The 14414-nt window shown below is 45.6% G+C and overlaps 1 protein-coding gene across 6 annotated transcripts in view; it reads left to right on the plus strand.

The window, feature by feature from the left end:
• The first annotated feature begins 4596 nt into the window (after positions 1-4596).
• The window catches only part of FLYWCH1 (FLYWCH-type zinc finger 1), a 29693-nt gene continuing 19875 nt past the window's right edge, over positions 4597-14414 (plus strand). For all 6 annotated transcript variants that reach the window (XM_032606431.1, XM_032606434.1, XM_032606437.1 and 3 more), the window contains exons 1-2: positions 4597-4760; positions 6916-7030. The gene's annotated coding sequence lies outside the window, so the exon portion shown is untranslated. The remainder of the gene's footprint in view (positions 4761-6915; positions 7031-14414) is intronic.

Here is a 14414-nt window from a genome sequence, read left to right on the forward strand (position 1 = left end):
GTCGGAGTTGGGCGGAGCGTAGGTGCGAGAGGAAGGCGCGGAGGATGAGGCAGTGGGAGGCGGAGGACTGAAAACAAGGATGGGAAAGGGGGCGGGAGAACGCGGGAAGGAGGGGATTCGACGGAGGATGCGGAGAACGTGGAAATGCGGAGCGGGCGGGGGACCAGGGCAGGAGGGCCCCATGGGACCTGGACCTGCACCTGCCTGGAGCCCAGGGGCAGGGGGGCGGCGGGGACTTCCAGCAGCAGCTTTAGAGCGAGAGGAGGAAGGCGGAGGGGAGGGGTGTCAGGGTAGTGGCGTTTTCTAGAGAGGAGCAGCGTCTTCACTCTGCCAACTGGGAGACTGGGGGCTCCGGCTGGGCAAAGGAGGGCGGGCGGAGGGAGGAGTCCGCGGGGCTGCGGAGGGTCGCGGTGAGCGGAGGGCCCGGGGCGTCCTGCAGGAGGGGAGGCGGGGGCGTCGTCGCGCCTGGGCAGGCGAGAAGCAGGGCGGGTGTCCGCTCGGAGGATGCTGGGCCGCTCCGGTCGCCACCCGCCAAGTGTCCAGGAAAGCAGCCCCCAGGCCCCGCAGCTCCCCGCGCCAGAACAATCCCGGTCCCCACCGCGCAGGGTGATCAGAGAATAAGTGTGCAGTGATTGTGCGCTGTGAGTGGGGGCTGGACCGATGGGCGAGGGCTGGATAGATGGGCAAGGGTTGGACCAGTGCAGAAAAAGATGCTTTCCCCGAACGGAATCCCCTCAAAGGGGCAGATTTTTTTTTTCTGACGTTTTATTTTGACATAATTTCACACCTACAGAAAAACTGCAAGTGTACAAAGCATGCCTATATACTTTTCACCCAGGTTCCCCAAAAGTTAGGAATGAAGCCAGTCACAGCAGCAATAGTGAAATTTAGAAACGTGTCCACAACTGCTGAGCCCGCGTGCCGCAACTACTGAAGCCCACGCTCCTAGAGCCCGTGTTCTGCAACAAGAGAAGCCACCACGATGGGAAGCCCGCACACCACAATGAAGCGTGACCATCACTCGCCACAACTAGAGAAAGCCCTCACGCAGCAACGAAGACCCAACGCAGCCAAAACTAAATTAATTAATTTTAAAAATGCTTAAAAAGTTTTTTTCTTCAAATTGAGTTGGAGGATTCTTCTGGTTAGAAATTCTATATCAGATCATGTGATCTGAAAAACGTTTAAATGTTTCCCCTGAATTTATATGATGTATTATGAGGGGAAAAATGAGATCTGGGCATCTTATAAAATACATTTGCCTATAAAAAAAAGAAACTAGTGTCTAATAGGAAAATAACTAAACTATGCAGCCAGCCATATGTAAATACGGTTATAATATGGGGGCGGTGAGTTTTACAATATACAGTTAGGTGGAAAAAGCAGGAATACTTGAAAATAATTGCCATGGAGTGTGTTTGCAATGATGTAAAATTTAAAAGAAGATTCATTTTCAAAAAGATTGACAAGAAAGATGACAACTGGAAACTCAAGGGACCCAAAACGAAAGGGAAAGAACGAAGTTGGAGAATTCACACTCTCTGATTTCAAAACTTACTGCAAACCAACAGTAATTGAGTCAATGTAGTGCTGGCACAAAATAAACACAGACCCATGGATAGAATTGAGAGTCCAGAAATAAACCCTCACATTTATGGTTAATTGTTTTTCAACAGGGGAGCCAAAATAATCACAGAGAGGAATTAACAGTCTTTTCAACAAATGGCACAACTCAGATATCCATATGCAAAAGAATGAAATCAGAGCCCTACTTTGCCCATAAAAACAAACAAACAAACAAACAACTCAAAATGGGTCTAAGTCCCAAATGTAAGAACTAAACTATAAAACTTTTTAGAATACATACAGGTAAATCTTTGTGAACTTGGATTAGGCAGTGGTTTCTTAGATGTGACATCAAAAGCACAAGTAACAAAAGAAAAAACAGATAAATTGGACATCATCAAAATTAAGAACTTTTGTGCTTCAAAGGACACCATCTTAACTGGGAGCAATAAAGTGAAAAGAAAACCCACAGAATGGGAGAAAGATTTTGTAAATCATATATCTGACAACGGAAGTGTATCTAGAATATAAATATAAGAATTTTTAGGCTTAATAATAAAATGACAACTCAATTTTAAAATGGGCAAAGGATCTGAATAGACATTTCTCCAAAGAAGATAGGCAAATGTCAAATAAGCACTTGAGAAGAGGATCAACATCATTAGCTATCAGGGAAATGCAAATCAAAACCACAACGAAAAGCCACTTCATATCCATTAGCATGGTTGTAATCAGAAAGACAGATAATAACAACTGTTGACAGGGATGTGGAGAAATTGGAACCCTCACACACTGCTGGTGGGAATGTGAAATGGAGTAGACCCTGTGGAAGACAATCTAGCAATTCCTCAAACGGTTAAACATCGACCCAGCAAATCCAATTCCAGGTGTATACCCAAAAGAATTGAAAACATCTGTCCACACAAATTTGCACATAATGTTCACAGAAGCATTAGTCATAGTAGCCAAAAAGTGGAAACAATGCAAACGTCAGTCAACAGATGAATGGATAAACAAATTGGGGTATATCCATACAGTGCAATACTATTTGACGATAAAAAGAATGAAATACTACTGGCATGCTACAACATGGATGGACTCTGAAAACACTAGGCTAAGTGAAAGAAGCCACACACAAAAGATATATGATTGTATGATTCCATTTAAATGAAATGTCCAGAATATGCAAATCTATAGAGACAGAAAGATTAATAGTTGCTTAGTGTGGGAGGATGGGGGACTTGGGGGTGATCGCTAAAGGTTTCTTTTGGAGTGATGAAATTGTTCTAAAACTGAGTGTGGTGATGTCCGCATCTCTGTGAATCTATTAAAAACCATTCAATTGGTACACTTTAAATGGGTGAACTGTATGGTATGTGAGTTATATCCAATAAATCTGTTACCAAAAGATACAATAATAAACCCTTTATGTGTTAGCATAACATATTTTTATGAAAATCACTATATTTTCCAAATCAAAGAAATTTTATAAGAATGGCGTTGTTCTTTTTTTTTTTTTTTTTTGCAAATCTCTTTAATGTAGGCTTAATGGAGGACTACAGGTTCTCATCTGTGCTTTGGCATTCAACCTGTTACACGTCATGTAACCTTTGGAATATCCCACAGGGACTTCCAGGAACCCCAGACTACACTTTGAGGACCATTTGCCTACTGTAAAATTCATATTTTTCCTCTTGTAATTAATAAATGTATTGTGGGGAAATATGTACTTTGGGAAGATGTAAATACTAGTTCCTTGTTAAACTTCCACCCTCCGGTCTTAGCGGCCACTGATAATTTTTGCCCGAATCAATTATTACGATGGTCGCCAAAGGGTGATTTTCCGCATCCTTCCTTCTGCATTTATTCGTTGGCATTCTACTGTAAGAGCTTTCCCATCTCCCCATTTACTTACTTACATCACTATCGATCATGGCTTCTTATTTTACTCAGTTATAATCTGTTATTATCATTATTTAGTTTGAATCAAATTGACCCAGCTTTGGGATAGGTCATTTTAAAGTTTCTGTGAAGTCCATAGGAAATTTCCTTCCGCTGGCTAACGAAAGTGACGGGCCTAATGATGCATTTAAATGACCGCTTCCGTAGTAAGTCAGAAAGAGAAAAACAAATATCGTATATTAACGCATATACGTGGAACCTAGAAAAATGGCACAGATGAAACGGTTTGTCCGGCAGAAATAGAGACATAGATGTCGAGAACAAACGTATGGACACCAAGGGGAGGAAGTGGCAGAGGGGTGGTGGCGTGGTGGTGGTGAGATGAATTGGGAGATATATACACTAATACGTATAAAACAGATAACTAATAAGAACCTGCTGTATAAAAAATAAAATTAAAAAAAATTTTTAAATGACCGCTTCCGGGCTTCCCTGGTGGCGCAGTGGTTGAGGGTCCGCCTGCCGATGCAGGGGACACGGGTTCGTGCCCCGGTCCGGAAAGATCCCACATGCCACGGAGCGGCTAGGCTCGTGAGCCATGGCTGCTGAGCCTGTGCGTCCGGAGCCTATGCTCCGCAACGGGAGAGGCCACAACAGTGAGAGGCCCGCGTACCGTAAAAAAAAAAAAAAAAAAAAAAGACCGCTTCCGTTCAGTGAGCTCAGACTCAAATCCTGGATCAGGTCTGGGGTTCTCAAACCCCCCAAATCTCTTCTTCTGTGAGGGTCCACCGCCCCGGAGGCCAACCCCCCGACCCCGCCGTCCAAGCCTCAGGTCAGATCAAAGCTCGGTCCCCGGCTGCCGCAGCCCGATCCTGGGCTTGCCCCGCCTTTTTCGCCAGCCCTGGCCCCGCCTCCCAGCGCCGATTGGTCCGGCCGTCAGCTAGGCACCGCGCACTGAAGACCCGGAGAAATGGGGTTTGCCCAAAGAATGGGCTCCCCGAGGCCCCGCTGCGCATGCTTGCTAGGAACTCTCTAGTGCGCTCCTAGAGGCCGGCTACCCCGCGGGGCGGTGCGCGCTCCCTACGGCCAGCGGGGCGGCGCGCGCGGCACGGAGCTCGCTCCCGAGAGGGCAGGTGGGGGCGGGGAGTGGGCACCCGGGTCGCGGTGGCCGGAGGGGCCTGGGCCGCGAGGTCGGCGCCTGTGGCTGCGGCGGCCCGAGGCCAGAGGACCCGCCGCGGCTCGGTCTCCGGAGAGGGAGGGCCCCGCTGCCGTCGCCGCCCGGCCGGTGCCCGGTGAGGACGGGCCCCAGCGGGTCAGGGAGGGTCTCGGGTCACTCGGCGCGGCCGCGCCCCCAGCCGGGCTATCCCGGGGGTCCCCAGGACTGCTGATGCTGCGGAGGGGGGTGTCCCCGGACTCTGCGTCTCGGCGCTCAGGCCGCCTCCTTGTCCTTCGCCTGCAATTCGCAGCCTCCTTTCTCCTCGCTCCTCCTCACCCCCCTCCACCCACCCGACCCCGGGACTGAGCCCTCACATCCCAAGTCAGGGAGCCCCACATGGGTTTGCCTTTCCTTTACCGTGTCCGCCCCACCCAGTACTGCCCCCGCCCTGGCATTCACCCCAGCCCCATCCAGTCTTTGTGCCTCTGGAGGTCCCAGTGACCTTGCACTTTTTGCTGTTGTTACACCTGCTTCCACTCCTGCATACCTAGATTACCTGTTGGGGCTTTCAAACTTTTTTGACTCAACCTACAGTGAGAAATATATTTTACACGCCTGTAGATGCAGATTACTGAGCGATAAGTTTAAAGGGAGATTTTTACCCCAACCTCACATGACGCAGCCAGATCTACTCTACGTGGGTTCTAATTCCAACCTATCCTATCCTGTCCTGTCCTGTCCTATTCTATTCTATTCTGTTCTGTTCTTTCCATTCCAAAAGTCTGTTGCTAACCCATTAAACTGATTTCAGGACCTAATGAGTCTGACCACAGTTTGAAGCCCTTGCTTTAACGACCAGTCTTTTACTTCCGTTACCCCTTACCTTTGGAGGATGCAGAGGTCCAATAACAGATAATCATGTGTAAACTTAAATTCCAAAGAAAGGGTATATTTTTATTATTTTGACATTAATGCTTTTCGGGGCCAAAATCATCTCCAGGACTTGGTGCGATTCAGGCAGGTTTACCTTGTTTCTCTTCCCAAAAGTTCCTAGTCGGACTTGGGAAAGAGTTCATATGTGGAGGCTAGATTATAGAGCGTTTATAATGGAGACGGACACTACTTTTATTGGAGAGGGAAATGTTTCAGCTTTAGGAACTCAGCACTGCGTAGGGAGAATCGGAACAGCTGGATGCCGGGCAGAAAAGCCATTTAGGAGGTGGTGGGTATCAAAGCCTTGAGGTAATGTGGGGTGGGAAGGCATGGAAGATGGTGTGACCAGGTGCCCAGAGATGTGAGGACGAATTAGGCCTGATATGGGAGGCATGGAAATAGCCGCGATTGTGCTCTAGGGGCGTTGGGGGATCTGGGGCTGGGAGTACTATTAGCTGGAATCTCCCTTTCTGTGTCCTCTGCCTCTAGTTGCTTTGGAGCAATGGTTCTCAAGGGACATGCAGCAATGTTGGTTGTCAGGATTTGGTGGCTGCTACTGGCATCTCGCAGGCAGAGGCCAGGGATGCTGCTAAACATCCTTCATTTCACAGGACAACCCCCCACAACAAAGAATTATCTGGTGCAAAATGTCAGTGGTGCCAAGGTTGAGAAGCCCTGCTTTGGAATAGAATTATTATTTTATTTATTTATTTTTGGCTGCCTTGGGTCTTCATTGCTGCGGGCGGGCTATCTCTAGTTGTGGTGAGCAGGGGCTACTCTTTGTTGCGGTGCGCGGGCTTCTCATTGCAGTGGCTTCTCTTGTTTTGGAGCACCAGCTCTAGGCACGCGGGTTCAGTAGTTGTGGCTTGCGGGCTCTAGAGCGCAGGCTCAGTAGTTGTGGCGCACGGGCTTTGTTGCTCCGCGGCATGTGGGATCTTCCTGGACCAGGGCTCAAACCCTGTCCCCTGCACTGGCAAGCAGATTCCTAACCACTGCGCCACCAGGAAAGTCCCTGGAATAGAATTCTTAATCTTTAGGGAGATCACTGCCACCTTCACGTCTCCCAGGACTAATGCCTGTATGCACACTCAGAGACTTTGCACATAATGGTAGGAGGGTCCGTGAGCCAATCAGTGTGCACCTCTAATTTTCATAGCTTGCTGGGGGTGGGGGGCGGGGCAGCTTTTGGAATCATCCAGGAGCTTTTTCAAACATCAGGATATTCGCTCCTCCCCCTTCCACTATTCAGAACCTCTGCTGGGCCTGGACAAAGTACTCCTTGTTCTTACATGATGATTCACAGTTTATGGAAGAATTTCACATACAGTATCTCATTTGCCACTTTTCCTGTTTCACAGATGAAGTGAGCCCAGAGAAGTGATGGGATTTGCCCCAGGTCTCCCACCCAGCAAGTCAGCACTAACGACGGGTGTTGGCGGACAGTGATGGTGGTTCTCACTCTTGTGTATGAAGGTAATTCTGTTGATCCGCCATCAGCTGCTGAGCGAGGCTCTGCCTTTCAGGATCTTAGGGCTTGTACCCACTGGTGTCTGAGAGGCACCTAACAGTTTGTAATATTGTGTGTGTCTTGGGTGTTGGGTTTATTTGAGCAGGCAGTCTGAGTATTGGACTCAGATTGCTCTGTACCTCAATTTTGGGGGAGGGGAAACAGCATAAGAGAGTAACCAACTGTAAACTGTGAGGCTCTCCTACTTTCCATTTACATCTGCCTGACTTAAAAATATTCTAGCCAACTCAATAAATCTTTACTGAGTAAAACTGGAATATTATGAAAAAACATATTAGGGCCCAAGTATTTACCTCAAAACAATGATCATCCAAAAATTTAAAAATACATTTAAATCCACCTAGAACAAATATATAAATTTATTGCAAATAAAAGTTTCATAAAATAATGCTCACTTCTGTTACACACAATGCAGATTGGTTATTTCCTATGTAATTTTTGAAATTGCTGCCTGGAACCCAAAGATTATAAGAGCAATGACCAGGGAGATTTGAAAAGCAGAGGCTTAGACCAAAACAAAGAAAATAAAACTCTTTCATACAGATACTAAATGAACACGTGTGTAAGCTTTTACTTAACTCATCGATCAAGGAAGCAGTAAGATCTTACAACCAGTTTGCAGGAGACTCCAAAAAAGATTCTGGAAGACTGTAGATTAGGAATAGTGACATGAATGTGCAAATGGAGGCAAAACCAGAGAAGTTACTTACTTATCTGTATTTATTTACATGGCAAGAAAGAGAGAACGTGTCTACAGAATAGAATTATTTTATCTTGTTCCGTTATCTGTGCGGAGCTGCAGAAGTAGCTCAAAGGCAACAACAGGCTAGAATCGTATAACCTGAAAGGCTGTGTTCTAGACAAAACCCAGTTCTCCATTGAAGCACAAATTTTCCCTATGGCCTCATAATCTCAATGAAAGATATTTTTTGCATGAAATAAGGCTGGTCCAGTAAGATTGGGCCTGATTATTTACATAGGTGCGGCAGGCATGCTAATTCACCTCGTAGGCCGTCTTGAGTTTGTTTTGCTGGAAGTCTCTGTGAGGAACCTCAGATTGGATTTCTAAAAGTCTGGTATTTGTTATCCCAAGGTACTAAAGCCGTGCCCAATGAGCTTTCTCCCCCAGATTTCACCTGTACTACTTAAAATTTGGACAAATTCCACTCTTCTTGAGGTCCCCAAAATATCCTAAGGTGTCTGAAACTTGTTAAATTGTTATTAAAGGATCATTTAAAAAGATGCAATCATGACTCTCCCACCGATATAAAATAAACAAATGTTAATGATTCTGTTTAATGCATTAATGAGGGAACCTGTACAATGTGACAGATTAAACGAGGTAATGTATGTGAAACACTTCATGTGTTGCCCTGCATAAAGAAAACCTTAAATCCTTATTAAGTTGGTCACTTAGCCTCTGGCCACCTAACCTCAAGGGCATCTATTCCAGTGTTTCTCAAAGCCAAGTCCATGATCCACCAGAACCAGGGTCTCAGGGGGTACTTGTTAAAAATCCAGATTCTTGAATTTTGCTCCAGACTCACCATCAGAATTTTGGATGGGAAATCCAGGCATCTGATTTTTTTTTTTTAATATCAGAGAAAGGGTTATTGCAGGGCCAAGCAAGGAGAATGGGTGGCTTGTGCTCAAAAACCCCAAACTTCCGATGATTTTCAGGGAAAAGTTTTTATAGGCAAAATTTAGGGTGAGGCTGCAGGGTACGTGATTTTCTTCTGGTTGGTTGGTGGGGAGGTAACAGGGAGGGGCTCCAGGAATCCTGTGCTCTAAGCATCTGCATTTTTACCAAGTGCCCCGAGTAATTCTTATGGAGACCAGAATTACGTATACAAATAATTGAAATAAAAGCTTCATGAAAACTGTACTTAACCTCAGTATATGGGTGCACTCTTTCTGTTCTGTTTTATTTTTCAAGCGCTGCTTTTAAGCAGGTTTCTCAACCTTGACCCTGATGCTATTTTAGACCAAATCCTTCCTGGGGAGAGGGGGTGGGGGGCTGCCCTGGGCACTGTGGGATGTTGAGCAGCATCCTTGGCTCCCACCTACCAGATGCCAGTAGCCTGCCCCACCCCCTAGTTATGACAACCAAAAATGTCTCCTGACCTGGCCAGATGTCACCTGGTGGGCAGATCACCGTGACTGAGAACCACCAGTCTTAACCTACTGCGTTGATTCCTATGGGTTGGAATCCTCAAATTAAAAAGAACCATTTTAACTTATATTAAGAGTTTGGGCCCTGAAAACAGACACAGGAGTTTTGAATGCTGACTCTGTCCTTTAGTGGCCTGGCTCTCGGTCACAGGAATCTAAGAGTGAGCCTTAGTTTCCTCCTCTGTGAATGAAACAACAGCAGGCTTAATGGATGAGGGTATTTGGGAGATAAAATGGAATAAACATGCAAAGCCCTCGCCTAGTGCCAGGCACCTCATTGGTATTTGGTGAACATGAAATGTGTGATCACAGTCCTTTGGACTCTTGAAGCATGTGTGATCAGAAACCATCTGAGAAAACAGAAACTACAGTAAGGTTTCACTGGGAATTTCATTGCTCTCCTTGGTGGTGGAAGAGCTGAGAAGCCACATGGGAAATGGTGAGCGACCCAGGGATTAGCAGTGGTGGGATGCCACCCCCACAGCGAGGCCCGGCAGAGCAGCCAGGGTAGCAGGCGGGACCCCGCAGAGCTGGAGCAGCCGCCCCAGGCAGGTCGCTTCGGGGACACCCTCCAGTCTCCCATGGTTCCTCCGGTTGGCCAGATCAGCTGGAAGCCACAGTGCTAAGCCTTAACATAGCTGGTTTGTAGGGCTGATCAATGCAGCTCTGAAGGCCTGACTCTCACTACCCGTGTGGTCCTGGGCCACTCGCTTCAGGCCCGAGCCTCAGTTTCCCCAGAAGCAGAGCGGGGATGATGGTGAAGGGAGATTGTTGGGTCCCCATACTTGAGGTACACGTGATGTTATAGGATTTTTGTTCCTGGCTCAGGTGCCAGCTTGAGGACCAACCACATGGCTCTGGGTCAGAGAGTATCCCTTTTGTGTCCCCTCCTCTCCTCCCCGACCCTTCCACCCAGGAGGCCTATGGGTCATTTATTTTCTCTGTCAACTTCCATTGTGTCTGTAAGTTTGAAACTTGGGTTTTCAAAATCCTTTTATTCTGAGTTAATTTTAGACTTTTTTAAAAATTGCAAAAAAAAGTACAAAGAATTTTCCTATACTCATCACCCAGTCTCCCTGAATGTCAGCATCTTACCTAACATTGTGCAGTGAGCAAATCTGGGAAATCCACGTTGGTACAAAACCATTAACCTAAACTATTGACCGTATGCAAATTTCACCAGCTTTTCCCCTAATGTCCTTTTTCTTTTCCAAAATCCCATGTTGCATTTTGTCCTTGTGTCTCCTTAGTCTCCTCCAGTCTGTGACAGGCCCTCAGCCTTTCCTTGTCCAAGATGACCTTGACACTTTCAAAGTGTCCTGGTCAGTTGTTTTGTAGAATGTCCCTCCATGTGGGTTGGGGGTGCCACATGGGGGTGTGCGTTCTGGGCAGGAATATTACAGAGGTGTTGCTGTGTCCTCCTTGGTGCATCTTATCAAGGAGGTCATGGTGTTGATGTGTTTTATTACTGGTGAAGTTGACCTTGAGCACTTAAGGCTGTGTACGCGAGATTTCTCCCCTGTCAAGTCATTATCTTTCCCTTTGTGGTTAATAAATATCTTGGGGGAAAGGTCTTTGAGGCCATGCAAGGCCCACAACACAGACTGCAAGGTACTTGATTTTCACTTGTTTTTCTGTCCCATTATCTATATTACTCTTTTTTTAAAAATTTCTTTGGATTTTATTTTATTTTAATTTTTTTTGGTAGTACACGGGCCTCTCACTGCTGTGGCCTCTCCCGTTGTGGAGCACAGGCTCCGGATGCGCAGGCTCAGCGGCCATGGCTCACAGGCCCAGCCGCTCCGCAGAACGTGGGATCTTCCCGGACCGGGGCATGAACCCGTGTCCCCTGCATCGGCAGGCGGACCCCCAACCACTGTGCCACCAGGGAAGCCCTGGATTTTATTTTATTTTTTGGCTACACTGTGCAGCATGTGGGATCTGAGTTCCCTAACCAGGGATCAAACCCATGCCCCTCTGCATCGGAAGTGTGGAGTCTTAACCACTGGACCATCAGGGAAGTCCCCTGTCTATATTACTCTTTATTTTCCTGTATGACACATCTTGCATAGGACTGGAATCCCTACTTTTCCTGAGAGTTATGGAGTTAACGAAAAAAATTACCAAGCAAGGAGATGCAGCTTATCTTGAAAGTGTTTACTATTTTCCCACTGTAAACTGTTCATGCACCTTGTAAACAATTTTGAGAAAACAAAAGAAATTTAAGGGAAAAAATTAATTGCTTTCCTTACTAGTTTTAACATTTTGAGATATTTCCTCCCAGTTATTTAAGGTTTTTTTAAAGTCACAAATACATACAATAAAGTTAGTCAATAAACAACAAATGTGACCAGACTTGAGACTTGAGTTGAGACAGAAGAAATGAAGTGGATTGAGGTCTAGAGGCAGTGTTATGGTCTAAGGAATATTTTGGTGTTTTTTTTTTAAACCTTAGCTTAGAAAACAGTCTTTGCCGATATGTTAACTGGATTTTGCTTTCTACGTAATATATTTTGTAAATACAAACGTTTTCAGAAGTCTTCCTGAATTATTTGTCTGATATGGAAAAACTCCCAAATTCTAGTTTTTAAACGTTGTGATACATCTAATTCTACCAAGGATGCTTTACGTGCATTTCAAGGAGCAAGATTGCCATCTTGTGGTCATCTTTTGGTATTACTGAGGATTTAGATTTGTGTTCATGTTAGGGGCCTGCGTTAGGTAATGCTTTGGTCCTTCACAAGGGCTCTATCTGGTCTGCAGGTGCGGGCTTCCCACTCTAAAGAGGAATAAAATAGCAAACATGTTGAACACATGTGTGTGCAACAGAAAATTAAGTGTATATTAAAGGCACTAATACAAGAATGGAAACAGCTGTGCATTTGAGTGGCAGGCTCGTGGGTGATTTATGAGTGTCAGTTCTCAACATTTTAAAATGTTTTCTCTGTAGTTTTTACAATATGATCTTAGCAACTTACAAAATATCTCAGTATATAGTCCATGCCACCCCTCTCCTTTGGTGAGGAAACCAGGCCCAGGAGTGAGAAGCCTGTTTCTGTTGGAGAAAACTGTTTTTTATCCAAGTGACCCTGGGGACATGAGTCATACCTATGAGCATTTTTTGTTTGTTTGAGATCTTAGTTCCCTGATCAGGGATTGAGCCTGGACCCTGGCAGTGAAAGCACCAAGTCTTTTAACCACTGGACCACCGGGGGATTCCCTATAAGGTTTTTTTTGGGTTTTTTTGCGGTACGCGGGCCTCTCACTGCTGTGGCCTCTCCTGTTGCGGAGCACAGGCTCCGGACGCACAGGCCCAGCAGCCATGGCTCACGGGCCCAGCTGCTCCGCGGCATGTGGGATCTTCCCGGACCAGGGCACGAACCCGTGTCCCCTGCATCGGCAGGCAGACTCAACCACTGCGCCACCAGGGAAGCCCTTACAAGTTTTTTTTTAAACAACCTTATTAAGATATGATTCACATAGCATACAATTCCCCCAACTAAAGTGTATAATTCAATGTTTTATTGTATTCACAGCCAATTTTATAACATTTTCATTACCCCAAGAAGAAACCCCACACGCCTTAGTATCACTCCCTAATCTCCTCCTCCCTCCCCTCCAGCCCCTGACAACCACTAATCTACTTTCTGTCCCTATGGATTTGCCTCTACTGGACATCTCACTTAAATGGAATTATACCACATGCTGACTTTAGTGTCTGGCACCTTTCACCGAGCCATACTGTCTTCAAGGTTCATCCACATGGTAACATGTATCAGAACTTCATTCATTTTTATGGCTGAATAAATTCCACTGCATGGATAGACCACATACAGGCCAGAGCAGGTATTTCAGAGGGAAACACGGATTATGGATTGACCCAGCAGGTGCTGATCCTGCACAGTGGCCCAACAGGAGAGTGGTGTCTGCAGAGTTGGGGGGCAGCTGCCAGGCGGCCTGGGTGAGAAGGAAGGGGTATGGACTATTCCTGCAAAGTCTAACTGTTGAGGGAAGGAGAGAGTCTTGTGAGGTTTTGTTTTAGGATATAGGAGACCTAAGAAGATTAGGACCTGAGAACTCTAAATGCAAAGACCCAGAGGAGGCAGAGAGGTTTGGAGACCAGAGAGAGCAGGATATGAATGATGGAGAAAGGGCCCCCGGGGGGTGGAGTGCCAAGGGAACTGGACGGGACACTTCATTTACCAAATCAGGATAAAAATTGTATGCTGTCTTTATCCAGGCAGTGATGATGAGTCATTAGAGCTTAGGCAGCATCCATCCTCAGTGGATAAATTGTGAAAGAGAGAGAAATTGTAAAATTCAGAATCATGGAGGGATAACTTTAGTTAATCAGAAATCTGCATTGTATGGAGAACCTCATTTACCAGTATGGTAGGTGGAGCATTACTATGCATGGTTTGTTATAGTTGGGTTTTTTTGTTTTGTTTTTGTTTTTTTGCGTGTCTGTTAAAATATACCTTACAAAAATGTACTACTTTGATCATTTTTTAAAAAAAATGTTGGAGTATAGTTCCTTTGCAATATTGTGTTAGTTTCTACTGTACAGCAAAGTGAATCAACTATACGTATACATATATCCCCTCTTCTTTGGATTTCCTTTCCATTTAGGTCACCACAGAGCACTGAGTAGAGTTCCCTGAGCTATACAGTAGGTGCTCATTAGTTATCTATTTTATACATAGTATCAATAGTGTATATATGTCAATCCCAATCCCCCAATTCATCCCAACCCCCACTTTAATCATTTTTAAGTGTACAGTTCAGTGGCATTAAATACATTTGCACTGTTGTGCAACCATCACCACCATCCATCTCCAGAACTTTTTCATCTTCCCAAACTGAAACGCTCCCCACTAAACACTAACTCCCCATTTCCACTCCCCCCAGCCCCTGGCAACTACCATTTGACTTTCTGTTTCTATGAATTTGACTACTCTAGGTACAACATATACGTGGAATCATACAGCATTTGTCCTTTTATGTCTGGCTTATTTCATGTTACAGACTTTTTAAATAAGTAATTCTCATTTGCTATCCTTTATACTTAATATTTTTATTCCTTTCACTGGGTTACCAGCCCTTTAAATGTGATAATCTGAGGGATTTAAAATTTGTGTAGCATGGCCCCTAGAGTTC

The sequence above is a fragment of the Phocoena sinus genome, chromosome 15 (genome assembly GCF_008692025.1).
Source record: "Phocoena sinus isolate mPhoSin1 chromosome 15, mPhoSin1.pri, whole genome shotgun sequence".
Classification (NCBI taxonomy): Eukaryota; Metazoa; Chordata; class Mammalia; order Artiodactyla; family Phocoenidae; genus Phocoena; species Phocoena sinus.